Raw genomic sequence first — 23,178 nt, forward strand, 5'->3', positions numbered from 1 at the left:
AAACTATAACTCGGCTCCTATATCATTTTCCAGTTCAATCTTTGCAGATGCTATAACTTGCAATATCAGCTATATGAAAGCTACTGTATTTGTGTCTAGACAGAATTTCTGATAAATAATCATGATCAGATGAACAATTTGGATTTTTTCTTATTGAAGCCTATTCTTTAAACTCAATGCAAAGAGATGATGTTTATTCTCAGCAGAGAAATACGTTAGTAATAGAAATATACCACTTCATTTCCAGGAGGAAGGCAACTTCGGTGTTATTTATATAAAATATTTCAGAATGAACCCACAGAATAACGTGATATAATATGATATATTTGTATGACAGCAGTACCAACACAGCCACATTACTATTATTCTGAAAGCCTATCAGTAATAATATAACTCTCTTGAAATATCTCACCAAAGCAAAAATATGTTTCAAACCTCATACTTCAGGAAATAACAAGTATAGGAGTACTATATGGAAAAGAATCCATCTTCACTTTCTGGAGACAAAAGCTCCATTTTTATAGCTCCACTGTTTTAGCTTTGGACCCATCACAAAACCATTCTGTGGGGTTTTTCTTTGTATTATGAGTTGTTTCTTTACTATTATTATTTATTTTGTGTACAAATGTGGATTTTTGTTGCAAAATAGTTGGTTCTTCTGAGCCATTTATCTTCATGACCAGGAATATGAGATAGCTACCTCAGGGACAGTATATCACCATGTCTTCTCAAGGTGAAGATAAATGTTAGCTGATTTTAATGATCATGATTTATATATAAATGTACATTTTTATTTTTCAGGACTGGAGTTGTTCTAAGTAATTCGGTGTTTCTGCCCACAGTAATTATTTTCTTGTTCTGATTGAGAGAGAGAGTGGTTCCTCAAAGGCTATTGTGACACAAAGAAATGGTTCCTGGCACAGACTGGAAGAAAGAGTAAGACGCTGCTCCCGAGGAGCCTGTGCAAATGCATCTCAGCCACATCCTGTTCAAACTGCCTTGCTTAAAAACCTTTGGGTATTGTGAAACTTTCCATTAAACTCTGTGGTTGCCCCAAGCTTAAATTTTAATCTAACTGCTGTAGATAGATGTATCTTGTAGATGTTACTTTCAGAAAACATCAAATAATGCAAATCCTGAGAAACACCATGAACTTCACTGGCATTAGTATAGCTTTTATATCAGTGTTGTTTAGATTAGACACTGGTGTCAGCATCGGCTCTAACTCTCCCTGTTACTTGACTGAATTGAATTTTTCTTGGAGTACACCACGCCAATTAAGCAGCAAGCTTCTTCTAATCCGAGTGAAGTCATTCTGTAATACACGTATATTACAGTTCAGAAAAAAATATACTGTACAAATGTATAATGATGATTAGTTGCAGTACCGAGTTCTTTAAAACAAGCTGCCTTTTTTTCTTAATATTTTTTACTACGATGAAACTGGTACAAATTAGTATTAACACCTTTACATCTTTTTAATGTAATATTAAACAATATTCCTGATTTATTCATCAGTGCACTTTGGCCTACAGGCAAGGATAGGATCAGCAGTTTTATTCTGCATAATTCTACCGTGATAATATAAAAAACTCATACTGAAGCAATTTTCTCAAAAATATTGTCTAGAAATAAAGACAATGGGGAAAAAGAAAGCAATGTGATTATCCCGTATGACTGCTGCTTTAATGTTAAGTTTTTCCTGTGGCAAATCAGAAATATTATTCTATTTCTCTTTGAAGACCTGCAACTCAGAAGTATGTCATCTGTCAGTGTGCAAAAGTCATGTAAAAAAATTAACCATGATTTGATAGAAATATCATGATTAGAAGTACCTCCTTTCCTCTGTGCTGGTATGGCACATTCATGTGCCAGCCGTGTCCAAAGCAAGCCATCTGCTTCAGACAAGGTCTCTGTTCCCAAGCCCAGGTTTCTGCTCTTTTCTGTTATCAGCTATCCCAATAAGCCAAATTCTGCAAACCCTGGATCAGAACCCGGTATTATAATTTTGTCAACACGAAGCAAACAGTAAACAGTCATTTGAGATTTAGAGCAACTTCGTGATTTAGAATAACTCGGCACATTCAGTGAAAGCATAAAATGTGAGAAAACCCCACAGTAATCACACTTGTTTACAGTTGGACTCGATGATCTTAAAGGTCTTTTCCAACCTAAATGATTCTATGATTTTATGTTCACAAAAACTATATATACAATTCAGTAAAGTACCGACATTTCTCAGTATCCAGTAGATCACATTGAGAGGAGTAATACAAATATTTTGTAGCTTCCTTGGAGCTCTGTCTTACAAATGCTTGCACCACGTAGGCTTTGAGTAGCACAGCTAACTGTCGAGTCTGAAAAATTACAGAGAGCTTCATTTTCTGATGCGAACACATGACTTCAGGGGTTTGCATTACTGGAAGGAGGATCCAAGTGACCCACACATACATAAGAAAAATACCTTTTCCTTATGAAAACAGAGACAAGATCCAATAACTGAGTAACAATAAGAATCATTTAGGTAGACACAACTGGTACTTATACTAGATACTAATAAGACAAATTAATCAAATAGGAGAGAAAGGCTGTGAAAGTAGTGGCCACAGGGTTTCAGAAGCGGCTCACAATTCTGCCTGTTCTCTCTCCCCTACCAGAAGACTAAAGTGTAGAAAGGCTGAACACTGAGCACCTGCAAAGCAAGAGGGGCTAAGGCTGTGTAAGGCCAAGTCAACACTTTCGAAATTATGAAGCATTTTGAATCTGAAGTTGGACATTCCAAATTAGTGTATTTTTATAAATCTGATGATATTACATAGCAATTCTGGACCAGATCTCGGCAGCCTGAGCTTCACTGGCCCTGCTTTGAGCCCTACTTGGAGCTCCAGTGATTCCTCTCAACCTGCAGGATTACCAAGGAGTCCATGATTTATAAAAAAAGTGATTTTTAAAAATCCTTTTAAGAATAATGGGTGAAACCTATCCCCTTTCTTCTCAATTAGTTAGCTTCCAGCCAGGAGGATTTCACTCCATCTATCCTCCTGTGATGGCATATAACTGCACTGTTTTAAGGGAAAAACCTTCTGTAATATGTTTAAATGCAGTAGAAAATCTTTCTAACAGCTGTGTAGATTCTGGCATCCAGGAGGAGTTGGTATGGAAATGTCACATACCAGCTCATCTAATTTAAAGAGCATTAGGGAATTGCTTTACCAAAATTGTCGCTGTTTTTGAGTTGAAGCACAAACGTACAAATATACCTAAGTATGTTTTTTGACAGAACTAAATATCTAGCTTTTCAATGCTTAATTGTTTTGCTAGTTGTTTTTTCTTTTTTCTTCTTCTCTTCTTTGTTAGCTGGACGGCTGTCAGGAAAAAAGGGGAAGAGAAAGGAAATGAAGTGCCTCCACTGAGGTCCGGGATCCACTGCTCGGTATTTTGGTTGGTTATGTGGGTATTTGTTCTGGCGTATCCATGTTGTTGTGCTGGGCAGGGTATCAAAAATTACACAGCACGCAGAACATTTTCCCATCCGTTGTTACAGAGCAAACCCTTAGGGCAACCTTAGGCTTATAACACAGGAGTCCCTCGCTGGAAGCTGGAGGTGATAAATTTAAGCTAACGAAATAGCACGTAGTCTCTGCCTCTCTTAAGGAACTTGCACAGCTTGGTATGAAAGAGAGTTTAATGAGCTTAGCAATATGTGAAAAGGATTAAGGATACAGTCGTTGATCCAGCAAATCACTTGATTACGTACTTAATTCAATAGGGCTACTCATGTGCTAAAAGTTAAGCATGTGCTTTGGTGCTTTTACTGGGCAGCGGGCACTGGGCACTGGGCAGCGCTGTGGTGGGACTGGGCCGTCCCGCAGCAGTGACACCTCAGCTCTCCTAAACCCACACACCTCAACTGGGCATGCGGGGACACGGCAGATGCCCTGCCTGCCGCTGCTTCCCCTGTCCTGAACAAGCTCCCAGCGTAGGACCTGGGTGCACAGGGAAACTGGGATAGAGACTAGGCCAGCACTCACCTTCCTGCAGACCAGCTTTGAAGCAGGGCTGGGAGGTGCAAGTCATTTCCAGCCCTGCAGAGCCCCAAGTGTCCCATTCTCCCCCAGCACATCTAACTGCTCCTGGTTCATGTTGGGATGGACACTGAGCAGACGGCCCTAACGCAGTCCTCTGCCACACTACCCCTCGCCTCTGCTAATATTTGTATTTGAAACCAGACAGGAAAGCATCAGCATGGATTCAGGCTCTTGAGCTTCACAGAGGAGGATGTTTGTAGCTGGGGAGTAGAGAAAAACACCAAATGAATAACCTGATAAATGCACTGAGAAGTTCCTGTGAGTCTCTGGAGCCACCCAGCCCTGGAGACAGGGAACTATATAGAGAGCCCACAGTCATCTGTTACAATGCAGAAAGTCGGATTTTCACAGGGAAAGGTTATTAGGAAGCAAACAACAACAAAGCTGTCTGCAGCCAAACAGCAGACTGTTGCAATTAGGAAATGATGTTAGCAAAGCAATGATGGGGGCCATCTAAGACACTGAGTGTGGAGACAGAAGTCATCTTTGAAGGACCTTGGAAGGGCGCCCTGAGGTAAAGCTTTAGATCTAGGGAGAGTGCCTTCAGTGAATATTATAACTTTTTGTAAAATATTTATTTTTATTATCATCCTGCTGCATAAACCTGTGATAGAAAATAGGCTTTTTTCCAGCAGCCTAAGAGGACATATATGTATATATATGTAGTCTTGTCTGGACTATGCTTTTCACATGTCTGAAAGCATTATAACTGAGGATTTGAGTGAGCTGTCTGTTATACAACATTGCTCAGCTGCACACTAAAAATAATTCAGGTATAAAAAAAAATAAAACCTCTTTGGATTAGATATTTTTGTTACTCCTTTCAATACCACACCTGACTAGACTGCTTGCCTTTGATGCTAAATAGCAATAAAAGCTAAACTGTGCAGCTTAAGAAAAGAAGATCTTTTAAAACTGCCATTATTGCTGATTTATTCTTTTCCTACCTGATTTCAACATGTTATTTTAAATGTTAGTTTTATTAACAACTGGCATGAAAGCGTACATTTAGAGCTTCTGCAATGGAGCAGAAGTCTGGCAAGAGCCCTCATGCACATACTGTGGAATTACACCATTATGGTAAAAACAGGAATGATTATTTCAATAAATATGTTGAGCAAATTTCTTAATTGTTCAAAATCACTTAAGCCTCACTGAACAGTTCATATTACATCTCAGCTGCAGTGATTAAAACTGATTTACCAACTCATCTGAAGCCAGTTGTTTCTATAAAAAGTCAGCTGGGTTTTCCTCCTGCTGCTGCTTGGCTTCCGCTTTGCACCCTGTTCCATGGCACTATCCACAGCCGACAGCAGAGTTTAATAAAGCCTGAAATAGCACGAGCTTGTTAGCTAACGGACAGATTCTGCACCCTGTGCACTCTGAATACAGGGATGCAGAGATAATTCGCAGAGGAACACTATCCAGATTTGCAGCTGGCGTACGGAGACCCGCCGCATTTGAATTTTTGCCAGTTTGTCCCCAAAGAAGTACAAGCTCTGGGATAACGACGTGGGTACTCTGCTGCTCAATGACACCTGATGTTCATGTTCTGCCCACAGAGAATGCTGTAGTTTTACGTTATCTTCCACCAGCTTATAAAACCTTCCGTTTTCCAGTAAGACATTTTCTACAAGCATAGCTACAGCTCTGGCAGGCATGTGCAGCAGAGATGTATGGACCAGTATTCTGCGAGGGCTCTTCCCTGGCTTAGCAGACAATAGCTGGAAGGAGAAGAACAGATTTGGCAAGAACCACCATCACCATTCAGATTTCCAGATGCTTGGCTGGTTTGGATTGCCCACCCTTTAAGGGTTACAGTGGTTTTACATGTGAGTTACACAGCCTACATGGGCCCTGACATAACCAAATCATCGCAGGTAGGAGGATAGCAATGATTCTGGTCTTAAATTCTGGAAGAGGAAGAGCTAAAAAGTTTACTTAATTGAGGTTAATTACATTAAAGTAGATTTGCAGTAAATCAATGAAGTATCTCAGTACTGGGAATGAAGGAAAGAATCCCAGAGCTTCCCAGCTGCTACCCCACGATGCTAAGGAGTGAAACTAAGACAAACATCTACGTTTCAGCTTTCCAAAGGGAAGTCTGATGACAGATTCAGGCAGAAGAATAGCAGAGCAGTTTTCAGCTGGACTGAATCTGTTGAATTCTGCCTTTTTTGATACAAGTGAGTGCTGTAATCTCATAGGACGCTGAAAAATTCATAGTAATACAATATTGTATCTCCCTTGTAAAACTTTCCTTCCAAGGACTGCCTGCTGTCCTCTAGCAGGAACACAGAGTTTCAGTTCAAAGGTATGTGATTTCTCAGTGTCCTGATTCCTCACCAAAACCAGATGACTAAGCAGAGGCCACAGCAATCCTTGTAATGTCAGGAGCATATCTGTAACCCAAGCCATTAGGATCAAGGTAAAAATAATGGAGAAGCTTCAGCAGATGCCCATGTTTTCCATAGCCCTAGAAAATCTCTGGCAGTGGTAAAACCGCTGTGCTGGATCTCATGTCAGTTTAATGCTCCAGTCCCTAACTTTCAAAGCAGTTAATGGTTTAAGCAACAGATGGGTTAAAGGACAAATGTCAATTTATAGAACAGTATGACAGCTGTCCTCTTTCAGGGCAATGAAACAGAGCCCAAGATAAAGTAGGTGAGTGTTAGGATAAATTCCTAAGATCAAACAGATAGATGAAAAATTTACAGAAAAGATGCACTTGGACAGACAATTTCAAACTGGGATCCATTAAAAAAATATGTGTTTATTTGACAGACAGGAATATTTTTCAAAATAAGATAGGATATAAAGTAAGATAGTGGGGCGTAAAGTCAGAAACCAAGAAGATGGAAGACATACAAGAGGAAGACATAACTGAAACCAGAAAGGACAGCAGAAGTAAGTACATTGAACATGTATAGAACTTGAGAGATTTTTTTGTACAAATACTTTTTACTCCAAAAATTTAGCATTCCTTGGGCCTAAAAGTCTCTGTGCAAATAACAGGCTATGGAAGTTTTGTCATTTCTACTAAATACAGAGCAAATTATTCTGTTTGGCTGTATAAGACATTTTGTCCAACAGGCAAATCCTTGCTATATTTAGCTGATTTTCCTTCCCTGAAGGAAGAATAAATCAGTAAAAGCAAATACAAAGTATTACCTGGAATTTACTAGAACTATCTTGAAATAGAAAAGGATGATATCATACCAGAAAAGTCTGAATTTATTAGACAACCTCTAAGTAAGTCATGGAACTCTTAACACCAGTTAACTTCTTCATTGCACAATACATCAGAGGCACACACTGTTACTGCAGGAAGAAGTGTGTCCTACAGCATCAACAGGTGAATGCCCTTGATTTGTGTTTGGGGTCAAATCAGGAGATCCTCTTGGTAACCAGTCTGTATAAAGGCTGAGAGTCCATGGACACCAATCCATCCTGAGTGTAGCTCACTGTGAATGAAGTTCAAGCAGGCTGGTTAGGGCCTGATCCTGAGTGCAGCAGAAACTGCAGCAGATGTAGATGATGGGCTGCGCTCACTCGTGCTAATCCCAGAGGAAGGAAAGCACCAAGAACTCTCGGAGCTTCTAAACTACCAAAAAAATCAACAAGGCCATTGCAGCAGCCAAGGATTTCAGCAGGAAATGGGAAAAACCTGCCTTTTTTGCCAGGAAGAGGAACGGATATGGACAAGCAGGTTGCACCACAGTGACCTGACCACGTCTCCTGGGCAGATTTGAGGCTGCTCTTCCAGTTACCTCAGCATATGGAAAGTTCTTGTCCTCAGTCAGTATAAAACCTCTATATAGTGAAATACAAACCAAACATATGAAGTGAAGCTTAGCATAGTGGTATATGTGACAGTTTCTGGTTGTTCGAAGTTATTGATGACTATGTGTAAGTTAAGGAGGTGTCAGAGTGACAGAAATGTTTATATCCCAGCAATTCCACAAATGAAAAGTTGTCAGTGTTATTTAGGGCAATAGGAATTTGCTATATAGCTAAAACAGACATTCAGAATTAAAAAGAGTGCAAGAAGATGTGCAGATTTTATGAGTTTGCTGCTACACAGTCTGTATATTTACATGAAATAATTAGCTGTAGTCTTGTTTATGTCAAATCCAATTTACATTAATAAACTTCACCCAGCAAAGACACTGATGTTGTAAGAAAATGCCCAGAAATGTTAGCAGCCATAAAGAAGCAGAGTAAACACTGGAGCATTTAATTAATCAATTTCTGACATTACCAGGTAATTACAATTTCTGAATCATTTCATGGATGTTTTTTATGAATATAAATCAACCACAACACAGAGAAGAACTCCTGGTTGGAGGCATTTGACTTTCGCAGACATATGGCACTTCCGTGTGACTCACACTGACTAAAGACAAGGAATTATAACAAGAATAGAAAAACATGCATGGGATCTATCGCAGAGTTGGGGAAATTGAATTCTAAGGTTATTACAGACATTTGGGATTCACAGATAAAGACGCTTCATTCTCGGAAGGTATCAGACTTGTTAACGCACCTGGAATAACCACTATCATCCATCCTAACAAATACCTCAGGACCTGAAGTCTTTTACCATTTTCTTTAACTGCTTCATTATCACTTGTCCTCACATTTATTCTGGCAACTTCTGACAAGGAACAAGGTACACACACACAAATCAAGAGTATCTTCATATGGTTTATTTCTGCTTAAACCCAAATTAAATAAATAAAGCAGTAGATGCTCATTAGTTCAATCATTCTCTTATTAAAAGTCCATAGTACATAATATAAAATATATATGTACATATATAAAATATATGAATGTAAGGTAAAATCCAACACAATGCTATAGGCATATCAGTGTGATGATCCCAAAATGACTCCAAGCATCAGTGGGCAAAACAAGAGGAGAAAAAGTTCTGAGGATTTCCAAATTCCATCTCCTGCCCTAAATACAAGGGTAACCTGGGGTTTAGCAAAACCCAAATTATTGACCCTTTAGGGTTTGTATGGATGGAAAACAGAGAAACTGGAGATGAGCAGAGAGAAGGCGATGCGCAGTGCCAGAGGCTGAGACCTCCTTTCCAGAAAGGTCTCGCTTGCTTTCTCCTGCCATCTGCTTTTTGCCTGCCTGCCACCATGCTCTGCTCTAGCCACAAACTTTTTCAAACAAAGGAGAGAACTTGTTATAGTACATTTTGAAAATTAATCTCCGTGTCCATGGCTCTGCTTGCAATGCTTCGCACATGCATATCTATAGTCAAGAAAAATTTATCTCAGCGTTAAAAATGTAGCAATGCTCAGGAAATCTCAGAAGCTGCTTCCAGCACTCTCCCTCTTATTGGTATGCTGAATTCAGTGGAACTACTCTGACTTACATCCATCCATCTCATCTATATGATACACAAACATATACACACAGAAAAATGACGGAATATGCAAATAAATATGCTCCTGAACACCCCCTGTTCATTGGTTTACTTTTCTGTGTTTGTATAGAGAAAAAAGAAATGAATCAGAAGCTAACACACAAATATACCTATGCATTTTTATAGTTCTATTATAAACAAACCAGCAGCTGTGCTTGCAGGGAGCACTGTCAGCCCATGTTCTACCTGACGCACATTTATTGTCAGCTGTCATTACCAGGGCTTGCAGCTGGTTCAACTTAGGGTATTGACTGATTGCAGGACACAACAGAGTCTAAGACATGAATCAGTTGTAAACTGTTGCCCAAATCACACTCTTTCTTCAACCGAAATTCCAACTGATTTCCATGAGATATTCAAGAAGATAAAAACATTCATAAATGCAATGGGATTGGCCCTGCTTGTAGTTATTTGTGCAAATGAAAAAAAATTTCTAAAACTTCCAATATATTTTGTCTTTAACAGTTCAATTCAATGCGTGTGAGGAAGCTAACCTTCCCTGACGGTTTTGCAAAGCAGGTTTTCCATAAGGAGCTTTGATCCCAACTGCTGCGGCTCTCTGACAGCCACCGACTGTCGCTGCTGGTAAGATGAGCTCGCAGTCCCAGTGCAGGACAGGCAAGCGCACTATGGAACCTGACTTTCTGGGGTCGGGGGATTAATCATAAGAAGTTTGGCATTTCCTAAGTGGTGTATAGGCTAGACAGCATCATGTGATACTGGTTGGAGATAAACTTTAAGTATATCAGGGATTTAGTGAAAGTGGATTTAGTGGAAGGAAAATGATTCACTTCAATGGTAAGCTATAAGCAAAAAGTTCAGTAAAGTCCCAGAAAGATAATAAGAACTGGAACATTTATGTCAGCAAACAGCATACAGGCACGCATTTTTGTTGTGTAGGCCTGTTAAATACTTAAGCCAAACCAGTGCCTTTAGTTATATCCACTAATTCTCAGTAAATTCTGGGTGGAACAGAAAGCACAAAAGCACAATTTCTTGCTGGGCTGCAGCTCCAACCCTGTCATCCCTACCGATGCTATGAACACTTACAGACATACATATCAGTCTGGGACAGTAATGGCAATTAGATGCATTGGCAAGATTAGAGCATACGTGGACTAAATGGGATGCAAAATGCCCCAATAGAGTGCTGCTTGGGTGCGGTTCCCTTGGGCGTGGATTTTTATATAAGCGCAATGCTCCAGCTTTCGGCTGGCCACAGGGACAGGCATGCCGCGAGCAGCCATGCAGCAGCCTCTGTGTCTTTCTGAAAGCCAGAGCAAGCTGTGCACCAGCCAAGGAAGGAGAGTATAAAAGGTTGCTTTGCTGGAGAGCTGAGAGCTAGAGCCACGCTCCCAGAGCGGCTGCAACGCATGGAGAGGGGATCAGGGGGGAGGCCTTTATTGACCTGTAGTCAGAAGTGGAGCAGGGAGATGATGCATTTGGGTGAATATGGATGCAAATTGTTGAGCTTAATGTGTAGGAGTAACTGAGCCTAACATAAAGGTTTTCATAAAACAGAAATTGGTAGGTTTTCCTCCTCTCTTATGTTCCAAACAAAGCAAAGAACTCCCCCTTCAAGTCCTGCATGTAACATTTGTATTAATAATCATTATTATCTTGAGTTTCTGAAAGAGCTCTAACACATTATTAATGTTTTGTCTTCTGAACACTTGTAACTTCAGTATGCCATGTACACTAGATGCTAAACAAATATAATGATGCTACTCAATTTAAAGAGAATCTATTTTCATAAAAATTACAGTGAACCTTTAATTTCATTCAGCATTTTAGAATTCACAGGTACAACGCGGTGCCAGTGAAATCAAAGCTGTAATTTAGCTCCTGGTTAATGCTAATAATTTTTCTGCAATTGAATATTGCTACACCGAATTGCAGATCCATCTCAAATGTTATGTGCCTAGAGATATTTGTTATCGTTATTGCAAAACATTTTGTTTATTCAAATAAGACTGAAACAAACACAAACTGCAGCATGAAAGGCTTGAAAATACTTGTTTAGATAAATATTCATTGTCGGCTGCTACACAGGATATATAGTGATAATTCAGACTACATGATAGCTTTTTGTTTTATACACTATCATCTTGCCAGTTAGCATTCAAAAATGTAACTTTAAAAATGCCCTTAATTTTATGTGTGAAATAGCAAGTGATATACTTAGCTGTCCATGTTTCCTAAACATGAATTTTTCAATCCACTGGGAACTTAATGTGAATTAACAGTGAGAACATAAACATAAATCTTTATAGTTCTGCTAATCTAATTTTTGTCACTAACTGCGGCTTACTGAAAAAGTTCTTTACAATATGTAACTGAATTACATTTTAAAGATCTTTATCATCATCAGCTGGAAAATCTGTGGGAACAAGTGATGAGTCATGTTAGTGTACCTGCTGCTCTATTGCCGACTTTGTGATGTTTAGATACTGCGTGTTCTCTCTTGGGAAGCTGAGACATATACACAATTTCCTGCAGAAGCCTTGGTTCTCACTGGTCTGAGACACAGGGCAAATTAAAACAAAATACGTATAAATCCTGTACCTAAAAGCATTTTTTTTCACACAGAGGTGACATCCCATTTCCTGTGTGTAAGGGTGTTATGGGTCAGCTTCAGCTGGAATCGTGCCGACCTTGACAGAATTGACTGAGGGCATGTCAGTCCAAAACGAGGACAGACAAGAGATGCACAAAGTAATCAGTTTTTGCTCTCTACTGTTAATGGGTGATTTTTAGAATAGTTGAACAAGATTTTTAAACTGTTTTAAAAAAAAAAGTCATTTGGGGATACTAATTATTTTACATAAACACTCTGATACATACTGACCTCTTGCTGTCATTTAGCATTTATTAAGCATCTCCTGTTTCTGAGTATTCAAAACTAGTGGCAATAATTTATATACAACAGAAGGATTGAAATACTGCATCTGAACTCTGTAGGTGCTCCATGCATGAATCACAGACAATTTATTGTATGATCCTCGCAAGGGCTAATGATTTAGATTAATTTCCATAAGCCTTCAGATGTTTGCGTGCATACTCTAGATAGGAAATATTAAGCTTATATTAAATCACAGGAGGAAAAAAAAAAAAACAACTTTAAGAAACGTTGTAAGAGAGATTCCAGCCCAGACAGTGCTAAAGAGTAAGGTATGTGTTTCTTTCAAATCTTGATCATCTACACTAATATGCATTTCATACGGATTATTATGGAAAAGGTTGATTAGTCTTGAAGGCTCTGCTGTGTCTCACAGCTTAGGCAGTGGCAGAGCCCCTCGCAGACAATATGTACAGTGGCGGTGGAGCAGGTCTCACTGGTGTCCAGATCCTACGGGAAGTCTGCAGAAATGGTAGGAACTTCTCAGAGCTCACTTCTCACATAAAGAGAATCCTACCACCTAAGTATGGTTTTAAGATGTCACAGTAGTCATAAAACTGAACCATTGTACCCACTCAGCCGTACTCATGTAATCTTGCGTGGCTGCACTGTGAAAAGTGCTGAGCATCTGAAAGTCTCATTGATACTGCAGAATTAAACTTATTCAGGGGAGGAAAAGCAATTTTCAAACTTTAGATACAGTCCTTAATCATTCATTTAAAAAGCATTTCCATAGCCATCAACTTGACAGTATTTAAATGAAAAGACTGAAAATCTCTTGTTTTTCAACAGGAAATGTTTTCAGGGATTGGCATTTCACACGTGTGGAGAAATTTACAGTAATCATATCCTGATGACAAGTCTAGGAGAGGTTTTACATCTAATGGGAACGATCTAATTTATCTTTCATACAGTAATACCCAGTGGCTATTGTGAACATTTCATTATCAAGGAAATTAAAGACAACACAAGAAAATTAATGTTTTAAGAGAAAGTTCTATGGTCCATTTAACTCTTCTTTTGACTGTCCACATAATGTAATAAGATAATTTGCTTCTTTTCTTATGCCCGAGTAATAGAAATAACACTTTTAATAAATCATCTACAAAAGCTTTACGAACAAAAGCAAGCTAGCCAGTATAAAGCTTTCAAATTACTTCTATATAAATGCATATCATGTATACTTCAGCAATCTCCCTCTCAAAGAAAAAGCCCTTATACTGAATAATAACCTTTCTCCTCCTTTCTGACTGTTTCTGTTTGGATATCAAACATCCTCACTGCTCAACAGTACTATTCTCTTGTTGTATGGGTCTCAATGGAAATTTTGTCACAAATTCAAGTGTCACAAACTCACTATGTGGACGGGGCATTCTATGAAACCATGGCAAACACTCCTAGCAGGAAGATGCCTCAACGCTTTATGGTTGGAGACTTGCAGGGAAGAACTCAAAAAGTTTTGCTGGTGAGCATAGCCGTTTCTCTTGTCTCACCTCCCTTTCTTCCAAGCACCCTTTATAATTCTAAGTCTTGTAAAACAAAATTGTTCAACCAAAAGGCTTTTGCAGAAGCACTGAAGGAACAGGACTTTAAAAGAGAATGCCTCTTTCATGCACCTGGGGTGTGGCTAAAACTGCCTCCCTGCAGAAAAGGCCCTAGATCTGGCATCCCAACGAGTCCTCCTGCGGTCATCTCTCCTGACGAGGATGCTCAGGGTAGGATTTCAGACTATGCCCAACCCTTCACTGCTTACTTAAACGAGTGTATCTCAGAGGTCAGTATGGCCTGGGTCTATCACTCCAGTCACTCTTGCCTGTGTCACTCCAGTTATTGAAGGGAGAAGCACAAATCACAAAGGAATCAAAACAGCACAGGGTTAGATAGGGCATTTAAACATCTAAAGATGCAGATAGGCACCTAACAAGATTTTAATGAGAACGTGCTCATTCTGCTCCCTTGAAGACTTCTGAAATTACTCTAGACTTTTGTTAAATTTTCAAATCTGTCTCCCCCTTCCTTCCTATGTATCCAACAGCTTTGCTTACCTCTTTCTGAGAGGGGGAGGGGAAGGAAGCCCAGCATATAAATTCCTTTCCTTTGATACTTGCAGTCATACCACATAAGGTAAAAAAACCCTCCTCTGTACATATTTGAAAGACACAATCATTTATGTGGATAGCTGAATTCCCCCTTATATTGCTTTGCATTCACGCATCAGGTGCCTGGGGCCAGAAGGACATGCTGAATATGAGAGTAACTGTCTAGCCACAAAGTAAATATGGTGCAAGGGAGGATTAAGACAAGCCAAATGAGTCTGCCATTTCAGAGTGCAAACATTTGCAGGCTCCTCTGCCATGCCAAAAGAGTGAAGAATTTCACAGAGATGATTGGACTGATCTCCATGCTGGGGGAAACTGAGTCAGTGAACAAGTCCCATTCTCTGAGTCATCCTGGCAAGACTGTGGCTGAAAGCAAGACATCCTCATTCCTTCCAGTCCTTTAGTCTGATTACATCCATGTCCCTAACCTGGTATCAGAAACATGCCAGGTATGTATGTGCATTGTACACACTCACACGCACATGTACAAAAACCAAGCTAATTCTAAAAGTGTGTATTTAGTTAGGAACCAGTGACTTAATCTTATGGCCTTGCAAATTGGAGAGGCCCTTTTCAAAAAAGAGTTATGTAGTCAGCTCTAGTGAGGTCTCGGGGACAAGTGATTTTTTGCTGCTTTGACAGATTGTACTGCCTATGCTAATATGCATCAGCTGATCTCAAGCCATATTGAATTGATTTATCATTTAAATTTTGATGAAAAAGACATTCAGATTATTTGTCTCTTAAAATTCTCCTGATTAGAGTTGCTTCTTTCAAATCTAATACTGTTATTAATCAAGGCAGAGTTTTCTGCTTTCCACAAATCAGTAATTATTCATTTAGCTATGATTAGTGCTACATGGGGGAAACCTTTGTTTTAAAAAAGGCAGCATTCAACTCTTAACAGATACAGTACATAATAATAATGTACATCATAATAATAGTAATAATAATAATGTGGAGATGTACTATTCTCTTGGGAGAGCTGAGGATCTCCTCCTCATCTAATTTTAATTTATAGCACTGATATGCTATAACTGCTTTATCTGAAAATGGTTACGCACCCCAAAGATATGAGACAGCTACTAATATCCACCAAGAGGAAATTCTTGAACATGATTGCAAACTCCAGTACTTACTAATTTATAATCTATATGAGAACACTAATTAGTTCCACAATGATTATTTGCATCTCCTCAAAGCTTTAGGAAAGTTTGCAAAACAGACTTCTTTCCAGTGGATAGCACTGCAATTCCAGTGACACAGGAGTACAAATATTAGGCTAGATTTCACCATTTCTACCACCAATTTACATCATTATTTTCATCAGCATGTACTAGCTCCCAGAGAGACAGTCAGATGTGGAGCCCAGCTATACTGCTGTACAAAGGCACCGTTCCTGCCTTGGCCACACCAAGGTCGGAGGAAAACCTCAGTCTAATCGGGTTTGAAGATAGGACTGAGTTTTGAAATGAACTCCAGGTTCAGGGTCCATGTGAACAATGACAGCGAAAGGGATGCAGTCAGATATCGACATCAGATATTTAGTAAGAGTGGTAAAATGCTACTGCTATCAATTAAGATGACAGAACAGTATGTGTCTGCATTGCTAAATGTGAAGAGTGGCATCAAAGACCTTTCTGTGCTCATCCTCTCTCTGGACCAGCCCATGGAGCTGCTGCTGCTCAGTCAAGGTGTGCTACCCAGGGCAAAAACAGCAAGGAAAATGAACAATAAAGAGTTCACACCATTCTCTGAACTTCGAAAATTTCAGTTAACTTGAGGACTTGCAGCTCATAGACAATAAACTTAGACTTGTCAATTCATGTTTTAATTTTGTGCACTTAGAGGCTCGTTTATGCGCACAAATGACTTTTCCAAGACACAACTGGTGACATATCCCACTTCCTCATCTATTTTTCTCCTGTTGCTCCTGTTATGACTAAAAGCAGCAGGATTATATTTTTCTCAGTGGGAAATGTGTCACCTGCTGTTGAAAGGAAAGCAATTATTGTGTCCTCGCTAAATCTTGGGCCTATTTGTGTAGAGCTTTAGAGCTTAAAAATATAAACATCTCGCTCCGTGCCAGTGTAAGTGGTTAGGTACTTGGGAACCCCAGCTGGGATCCCCCTGGATGTCACCTTCAGTGCCTATTAAGCACAGGGAAAGATGCCAAACCCAAGTGCCTTTCCCGTAACTGTGTCTAATCAATGGAAAGTAAAAGTGAATGATGTGCTCTTAGTTCCTGCACAGGACACCTCAAAACATTACATTCTCCCCCCCCCCCCCCCCCCCCCCCTTATTCCAGGAGTCAGATTATACTTTTCAGCTTTACTCAAACAAGATTTATGTCAGCCCTGCATTTGCACAGTTGTTTTCACTCCTTTTGTGTGTTTTTATGTGACTGTAAACCTGTCTGACAAAGGGACAGGTATTTTATTTGCACACTGTCAGATGCTATTTCTCTGTGCAATCTCCTGTTATCAAACAGAAAAAGTCTTATAATCAAAACAGGAAATAAAGCAACTGGGCATTTACATTTGCAGCTGGCCAAAAGCAATACAAGAACCAAACTCACAAAATGTGTATTTATATATATATGTATACACACACACATGAAAGGATGTATAGATGCATTCTAAGAGATGGTAGCTTTTAATACCAAAGTTTGTTTCTCACGAGTCTGCTATTTAGATGTCATTTGTTTCCATAGAAATTAAGAAAAAGCATATAAATACTTGAAAGGGAAAGAGCGCAAGTATGATTACATTTAAGAAAAAAATAATCTTATACTAATTATGAAAGGAAGTTTCTAACACTACTGATCACTGTCCTAGGATCTAGGGAAGCAGATCTAGCACCATTTTTAGGAAAGGGATCCGCAGCCTCAGTATCAAGCATCATTTCAGATAATAAAAGTGTTCTCAATTTTTACTGCCATATGATCGCAGCCAATAATAATAATGGTCATAATATATTTTCCCTAACATATATTAAACAGTTACTTAGTACTGAAAATAAGGATCATCTACAAACACATTTAGGAGGTACTCTCTATGTAACTAACTGTGGTATTTTGGAAGAAAATATGTTATACTTTACACATATTCTCATTTCTAACAAACCATACAAATGCAAGCTGGAAAGCCATTTTTTCATATAAAGTATTACATGTATTTATTTATAGAAAACTGTCTATTTATAGGCATTTTTAAAATATCTGTCTTATGTTAATCATTTTGTACAGGCCGCAAAGGTCTAGTATCTGTTTACTCAGATAATAATTATACTGATACTTTTGCTACCTTCTGTATCTTATCTTCTATATCTCTATATCTGAGATTTACTGAATCCCATTTGTCTACTCCATTGGTCCTGTCTCTGATAATGGCTAGGCCCAGCTATTTCAGAGAAAGTTATATGAGGGGAGGGGAGGGGAGGGGAGGGGAGGGGAAGGGAAGGGGAAGGGGAAGGGGAAGGGGAAGGGGAAGGGGAAGGGGAAGGGGAAGGGGAAGGGGAAGGGGAAGGGGAAGGGGAAGGGGAAGGGGAAGGGGAAGGGAGAAGAATTTAGGTTGAAAAGGACCTCTGAGTTATCTGGTGGAACCCATACACACAAAGCAGGGTCAACTCCACAGTTAGATCCTGTTAAAGAAGGCCATATCCAGCCAAGTTTTGAAAGTCTCCAAGAGTCCACAGCCTCTCTGGGCAACCTGTTTCAGTGTTCGATCACCCTGATGGTAAAAATTTTCTCCTAATATCAAACCAGAATTTCCCTTCAAGCAACTTTTGTCCATTGCTCATTCTTTCACTGCACACCTCCAAGAAGAAACTAGCTCCATCTTTCCCATTACCCTTCCCTTAGATAGACGTAGACAACCATGAAATCTTGCCTCAGTTTTCTCCTCATACTCCTGGACAAACCAGTTCTCTCACCCTCTCCATCTGCTGTCCCGGGCCCATCTTGGTGGGCAGCTCTGGATCAGCTCCAGCATGTCCAGAGCGGACCAGTAAGGAACCACTGTGCAAGATGGACTCTGGTTTCCCATCAGCTAGGCAGCTCCTGCTCTGAAGCACACAGCTCCCTATTTATTCTTCAAAATGCTTATTTTATGTTAAGTAGCTGTGGATATACTTAGAGACATATGAATCCTAAATCTACATAGCTTCTGAAATCTGTGGTAAGTAATGTCACAGATGAATTATGTATTAAAATCTATAGTGTTTACAATGTATTTTCTATCACATTTCTATAAATCTTGGATAGAGCCAGTTGACATCAAAACACACACACACAAACTTTCAATGAATACACATTAGGGAAATTTTACCCCTATGCAAGCTAGTGCTGAATATAGAGATTCAAACAAAAGTATTCACATAATAAATTAAACATCTTCCCCAGTCAGATACAGTATGCAGGCTGCTCCTTCAACAGCAACTGAGAACTGGTCACCTATTAACTTTGCTGTTGAAATGCTATTAGCTGTGGAAATAAAAACACTGTTTACTTGCTGATAGTGTTTGGCAGGATTCAGAAAGGACCTGAAGTGCTACAATCCTACTCCAATCCTGAAGGCTGCAGGTGACATGTATTACCCACTGCACAGTGTACAGCATACATAGTATGCTGCAACTTGGCATTTAAATTTAAATATGTAACATTAAAACATGCAACATTAAAATAGGCAAGGAAAACTGTATGAAGAACACTAGATTTGTGTAGTTTGTTTTAAAAAAATTTCCCAAATTCTCTTTGCAGTGTTTTGTATTGCTGACAGCCTTTTCTCTGATTTGTTTTACCACTCATGTACATGGTTCTCCATATACATTCAACTTTCCCAAAGACACCAATTCTTGCAGGTCAAGAATTAAGTTGAGGTGAAGAAAGACATTGTATAATAGAGTATATACAATATTGACCCAGCTTTTCCCTTTCTGTACCACAAAACACTTTTCTAAGACAATTATTTTATCACAAAACTAATTATTGTGCTTTAATATAGTTTGTTACTAGGAAAGACAGAGGAAAATTGCCATGCTGAAGAGCAACTTTCTGTTCATGTAACTTTGATGGTCCTCATCTGTTTTATTATAGAATTTCTGGTCAGAAGCCCAGAAACAAATCAGTAAAAAACAGAGGGTACACATCACAGATCATGTTTTCCTTCACATGATCTGCTAGAAACAAGGGCTTTTAGCATCTGGCCAAATTCAAACACTCTGACATATGCATAGGTAACTGTTCAAAATTGCAGCCCATGAACTAAAATGGTATTTAACAGCTTGACCTATAAAATCTTTCCTAAGCTGTGACTTTGAAAATAAATACAGCATATGGTCTTTGCTGAGACATACCAAAAGATTCAGTGATAATATAAACACAACAAGGCTGGATGATTCCTTTCCAAGTCATTTTGAATATGAGTTGCCAAAATCTATAGCATATGGATGTATTTTATTTTATTTTATTGTATTTTATTTTATTTTATTTTTTTTAAATTAATTTCATTTTGTTTCATCATTTAATTTCATTTAATTTCTCTTCTGTTTCTCTTTTCTTAAAACACTCCAGAAAACCTGACTTTTAGTTCCAGATTCATTATTACACCTGCTTTGATCAGGGAATCATAGCCATCTCAGTATGCCCTGTAAAAGTTCATGAGGTTCACTATAGCTCTTGAAATAGAACTTTGTATCCTCTGCTTTCTAACTTCATATGGTCCTCTAATATTGAGTCACAACTAGTATCACAGTCATATCTACAACAGATTTGTACTGGGGACTACTGAAGAGAAATACTATATTTCTCTTCTTTTCTCAGATGTGGATAAAAATGGTACCAGACCACTAATCCTTTCTATATGGGCAGATGGCCGTTTGATGTATGTACTCATCTACAAACAAAATTCAGAAATTCATGTGGCTTTATCTCCATTCATTACGTATTATTGGTCTCTCTTCATCTAACATCAAAAGTGCAAGTAAGAGGACTGCCATTCTTTATTTAAATTGTTCAGCTGATTACTCATGATAGTAACACTTAGCATTTATATAGTTCTTTACATTTCTAAATTACTTTATAAATCTTGGTTCATCAAAAAGTCTTAGACTTCTTACCAGAACTTAACTTGTCTAACTGAAAGGAAAAAACCCAGTGTCACAGTGTTATTTGTTAAACATTTAGTGGTTTGAGGTACCAGAGCAACTGAGTGCATGAGCTTTGACAAGGTTTTGCATTTCACTCTCATGTCATAAATACTCTTCTGTGTACATGGAAACAAGCAGGCTACAGAGGGGATAAGAAATGAGAAACAGTAGGGAAGCATTATGCCACCGAAGATTAATTTTGAAGGCTTTTATACCACACCTACTGTTACCTGACTGCTCAGTACAGGTCAAATATCAGAACAAACGTCACCTGCATGGTGGTCCTATCTAAGGCTAACTTCACCCACCCTTTTTGAGGGTGAAGACTAGTCATGGATAAATTGCATCTCTGTGGCTCTCCATACTGCATACTGCTTGCTAAGAACCTGCTGCTAGTGTTTGGCAGATTTTTGTTAACAGATTCAGGGTAATAATCTTCCAAATCAATGCCCCCCTGCCACTCCAACTTATAGAGCTTCTTGCACCATTTTTATTTTTGTATATGGCTGCTAAATTGCCCAACATAATGGCCGTAAGTAATGAGACCAGGGACTCAAATGAGTACACTCACAAAGTTATAGATGTCAACAGAATGTCCTTGTAATAAGAAGGGAAAAAAATTAAGCAGAACGCTGAAGTAATGTAACTCAGTGGCCACGTAGTTCAGCACAAGTGTTCCCTGCTGTGTACAGGCACACAGCTGGCAGCCCGGGTGCGGGTTATGCCTGAGACAAGCTGCCAAGAACTTTACCTCTGCATTATTTCAAGTAAATGAAAAAGTTTATATCACCTCAGTGTATTTTGTAGGAAGTTTTAAGCATGGAGTTTATCCAAGGTGCTGCAAAACCAACTTTCTACCTAAAGCAACCTATTCTCCTCTAGGCAGAGCAAAATAAATACAGGTTGTGTGTCTAAATGGAAGACAGTTTATATATATATTTGTATGAGAATAAATTTTGCTGAAAAAAATAGGACTATCCCAGAAGTGGTCACTATGTCGCAGAGCACTGCATGGAAATATGTTCATGAAAGAATCCTAGTCCTTTCTGTAGGGAATTAAACACACTTTCATGACAAGAACAGATGCACAAACAGGCAAATAAAGGGGCCAATGCCTTTTTTGGTTGCTGGCCCACCACAATTGCTAGGGCTGCCTTGTGTATATGTTGCTGGATCTGTGTGTTGTGACACATCAGGACCAGCTGTGTTCCTGCCAGCTCACACTAAATACTAGATGACTCTGCAGCTATTTGCTACTTCTGCGTTGCATAAGAAAACTAACTATTAAAATTTGTCTTCCATGGGACAGCTCACCTGAATGTCACTTATTGTTCAAGCATTTGCCAGGCTGAAAACTCAAGACGTGTAAAAAAGAAGTAATTTCTTGATATTAGCTGTACAACCAATGTTTTAACAATCGTAAAAACAATTGCAGGCTTCCAAATGTGCTGCTTAAGTGAGGCAATTAAAAGCAATGGTCCAGTGTCAATGATAGCTTCCAGGGGTTGAATGAAATAAATAAACCTATTAAAATAAGTGGATGCTTAACCTCAAATCATCACATGATGTTGGGTATTATTTGGAACATTTCTGCTAGTTTGTAAATGACAACATTATTGCAGTATAATTTTTGTCACTAACTGTCCAGAAATCAAGAAGACTCCAGTGATGTAAGGCAAAATGCAGCCTCATACCTGTAAGAGTAGTTAGCCCAGGCTGCAGTTACATTATTTTATAGAACCTTTCAAGCCAGTGAATCTAGTTAGAATTTTAATGCAATGCAGATGCCACATTGTCATCATACCACAAATTTCACACAGTGACAAGCACAGGTATGGTATGTTATTATTAAGAGTTAAAAGCAAACCGGAGGAGCAAGAATAAAGACACTTCCTTACCTAACCTTCTTCCATATTCCTTTTTTGTTTGCTTAGGACCAGCTTGGTAGGAAACCTGTTGCAAACTGCTACAGCAAACCACCAGCCCCCAACAAACAGCAGTATGTCCTTGGGGAACAGCTGTGAGATCACTTACATTATTCAAATATTTAATACAAACCAATGGCTAGTTGGGTTTTTTTTCACTTGGGCAACACATTTGCCAGTGTATCCAACTACTTTCAGAAATTGTTACATTACAATAAGTAATTTTGCTATGTTCTGATGCAGGTGAGTATGTGCAAATACATGAATTTGTGTATAGCTGTAGAAGAATTTGCTCGTACCAACTTATAATTTTACAGCACCCCCCAAAACCATGCAGGAAAAAGCCACCAACTGAATTTTGCATAAGCATCAAGCAATACTGAAGTTTTCAGTCTGGGAATGGCAACTGGGAACACTTTAAATGAATCTGACTTTATGTTTCCCCTATATGTTACGGAAGTCACAGCTCACAAAGGCATCTCCAGTCAGATACTTAAACTTTGGAAATATGGAATGGTCACTTCCTTAAGATTAAAACCCGATTATTTCATGGCAGTGATTGCACAAGGAGGAAGGAGTT

At 38.9% G+C, this 23,178-nt stretch overlaps 1 protein-coding gene across 1 annotated transcript in view; it reads right to left on the minus strand.

Moving 5' to 3' along the window:
- NCKAP5 (NCK associated protein 5) overlaps window positions 1-23,178 on the minus strand; it is a 379,508-nt gene that overhangs the window by 270,025 nt on the left and 86,305 nt on the right. The window lies entirely within an intron of this gene.

Source organism: Strix uralensis, chromosome 6 (genome assembly GCF_047716275.1).
Source record: "Strix uralensis isolate ZFMK-TIS-50842 chromosome 6, bStrUra1, whole genome shotgun sequence".
Lineage (NCBI taxonomy): Eukaryota > Metazoa > Chordata > Aves > Strigiformes > Strigidae > Strix > Strix uralensis.